A 3799-nucleotide genomic window follows, 5' to 3' on the forward strand; every position below is an offset into this window, starting at 1 on the left:
AACTGTTCCCTGAATGTGAACGAAGTGTAGGGGAGAAAGGGAGTAATCTATGAAGGCTGGAATACGTCAATGCCCTAAAGGCAACAATCTGAGATAGCGTATAGGGAAGCAGTAACTTTGCCAACTGAAGAATAATCCGAGGTAAGTATTTAATAGGTCTGTCTGGACTTGAATAAGTGAGTGTCTGAAAGTTTCTTGGTGACAGATGAAGTCAGGAATATGAATGGATGAAGTGAAGTAACATCTTCAAGTTAATATTGAGTAAGTATGGGCTTAACGATAGAAGATTTCTAACCATTCATCATATGAGAACACTGTGACTGAAGTTATTAAACTTAATGCAGGTCTTTAACAGCCATTATATGGAAAACAGGCTTTCTATCCCTAAAACAAGCATTCAAAGGCTCAAATAATCCTTGCCATCGAGCGTCAAACAATGGTTAGAAGTAGAAAAAAAAAATGGAGAAAACTTCCATACACCTCAACATGAACAACTTATTGCAAGCCCYAGTACAAGGACAGATTCTTATAAAAGCAAGGAACTAGTTGGGTATATTTCCCTGATGACTCTATGGAGGAAACCCAGCTCAATAAACCTCTGAAGGACTTTAACTCCTGATAGTATTTCTGCAGCAGGGAGTCCACAGTGGAGTGTGTGTAGGGGGGTCACATTCAACTAAGCACCATGGCACACTAAGCCATAAAAGGAATATCTCAGCCCAAACCTCCACCCTTTTTGAAACAAGATGATAATAAACAATAAATCCTTTAGGTTTCACAGACCTGTGATCACTTTGCAATCACATTGCAATGCTTATGAACAAGAAAACACAGACAGTTCTGTTCCTAAGCTCCATTTCTAGGTTCCAGGAGTTCTTTATTATGCCAGTTCCAGGACACCGTACTTATAACATTAAACAAAAGCTGAAAACAATTCTTTCTCTGAAGAGCTCCCAGTTTATATGGCAGAAATGGCTTCAGTACAGTAAACACTGAGTGCTGCGTGGATACCAGGGGCAAAGATGCAGAAAGTGAGAGAAGTTTTGGAATGAAAACCTTTTAATGGTTTTTTTGAAAATAAATACATTGTGCCTAAAACTGCTCCTAAACCAAGCAGCTGTGAATTCCAAGTGCTATGGAAATCACCCCTTATTGCCACAATTATCCTACAGAACGTCAGCTTTCATTTAGCAAAAACGTCTCCCTAAGCACTCATATCAGCAGAGACTATCTTGGAAACATAACCCAGGAGTGAACTGATGAAACAACCCGAAACTACAGTCAAGAAGGAAAAACATTCCCATTCACTTCTCTCAAGAGTGTCATATAATGCAGCAATTTATCAGGGACTTCAACATTTTCTTACAGCCAAAATATTTTGGTTTCCTTCCCCTTTCCTGCTCTGCCAGGACCTGCCTGCAAGTCCTTTATATTCTACAGTTTTCCCCCAGTGAGGAGTTTGCAGGAATAGGGGCTGGAAACAAGAACTGGAATCCAGCTTGCAATCAGGGAGTCTGGAGAGACAAAATAATGGGATGATGTGCTGGTACCACAAAGAACAGCTTAAAAGCTGGACTGGCTGCCTAGGTGGCACAAGGAATAAAATGATCTCTGAAAATTATCTGTAAATCTTATAAGCCTAAGTATTTCCAGCACTGAAATTTGTTGAAAAAAACATCTGTGCTATTAGAACCAGGCAAAGTCAATAATGATGCTCAAGAAACTAAGGGCTACTGCACTAAAATTTGGTTCCATTGGCCATGTCCAAACTGCTGGGCTGGTGTGCTCTGCAGATGGGGGACCTAATGGAGAGCATCACTGCTCCTGCCTTGCCCATGGGTAATTTTCCAGCGCAAAAGGGGTGGTGATTTGGTAAAGAGTTGGAAAATGACTGGTGGCCTATATCTAGACCCAAGAGCTGGAAAATATTTCCAAGTCTCCAGTTAAATAAATCTAAAATGCTGTGGGCTAGCCAGCACTTTCATGGAAGTCAAATGTACGATGGCAAATGCCAATGTTAGTAGATAAACCCAAAACTGGGAGCCAAGGTTAGCACGACTTTCTGGGACTGCACCTCTTCAAGTCACCTGCTTCCAGTGCACGATAAAAGTATTTAAGAAGAGAGTGAAGGTTTATTAAGATTTACATATTGACTTAAACCACAAAGTACTATCATTTTTATTATCGATAAGTTTAATGACTACTTATTTGTAATTTCACTAAACAGACCCCATTTTTCCAGGTATCTTTTCTGCACTAAAGGTGGTACTGAATCTTTGTGTGAATTCATTTTGCTACACAAATATATATTTAAATTCTTACTGCCTGTTTGTAAGTTAACACCGAGAGCCACACATGAAGTACAGGTGGGCACATTAGGGAACTGTGCTGTGAGCAGCGGATGTTGTACTTCCGCAATCTATTCTTCTCTTAAGTTTCAGCACAGAATGGACACAAATAAGTATAGTAACTATGCAAGAGCAAAACGTGAGATAAAGAAGAGATCCAACAAGAAAGGGAGGCCACTATCTGACATTTTAAAAGGGCAAATCGAAAGCAATCAACACCCAACAAAATGCTCAGTGTAGGATGAGGTGATAGCTTAGGATACACTCAGGGTACTGTAATGAGGCTAACAAGTGCTGTGTGTTTTAATGTAAATTAACACAAGACAATCTCTTCACATATTTAAGTGATGCACTTCAACTTAATTAATACATATTTAATAGAAGTCTTCTTGAACAGCTGTTATTTACTTCTGGAGTTTCTACACATTAGCACTGCCTGCTTTGTTCTGCTCTAAAGTTATTCATGCTCCAAAGTACTTTAAGAACTCGGGCTGTATAAAAATTGAACACTCTTCCCAAAAGACACAGCCTTTATGATAACTTAATATTTTTACATTAAATATTCAAACACTTTCTGAACAAAAGGTCAAATTCTATTTAAAGCATCTGTGTGAAACAAGCAAGCAGATGCTTAATGCTGCTAGACAAATACTTTCCGCACAAAGAATGATAAAGAGTCGGTGATCAATCACCTTCCCAGGCTTTAAAATCAGCTGTCCTCTACTTCTGGTCCCTAAATTCTGCAGTTACAGTTTATATGTAATAATATAGATCTAAATTACGGCCTGTTCCTCCTGCAAGCATTACACAATGGTGTGCTAAAATGAAGTACCAGCAGAGTGAAAGTGCTGTCTACGGTATTCGCTGCATGTTCTGAGCATGACACCAACCCACTAGGGTTTTGTCTTACAAAGACTACTGTGTATGACATTGTTTCAGTTACAACTTATATATAGCATTGAAGTAGTTTTCACTTACCAGCCCTTTTATTCAGATGTAAATCCACTGGAGTCCTAGTCACTTCCGATATTTCAGGATGCGTGTGAGTATAAACCAACACAAGAAACATGCTGATAATACTTTACATTTGCACATTTGTAGTAATGTGACTTCTGGCAACTGTAATCAATATCTTTAAAAATAATTATCATTGTCGAACAATCCTTATCAGTGTATTGGTTATAGTTTTCAATTCACTACTTTAAAATGTTTACTCTGCTAGTGTTGACTAGTGCTCATTGCTTACATGGCAGCCTTTCTAGCTTACAGTTTTACTGAAAATAACTTCCAAACTTGGTGACAATTCTCTTAGATAATATGTGCCAGTACAATCATTATTAAATCTTCTGTGCAATCAGCTATGGAAATATATACAACTTGCGAAAGGGCTGAAAATAGCCCTAATACACAAAGGTGAAAAATATGTACTGATTTAAACACACTGATATTAC

This window comes from Apteryx rowi, unplaced genomic scaffold (genome assembly GCF_003343035.1).
Source record: "Apteryx rowi isolate R43461 unplaced genomic scaffold, aptRow1 scaffold_1, whole genome shotgun sequence".
Classification (NCBI taxonomy): domain Eukaryota; kingdom Metazoa; phylum Chordata; class Aves; order Apterygiformes; family Apterygidae; genus Apteryx; species Apteryx rowi.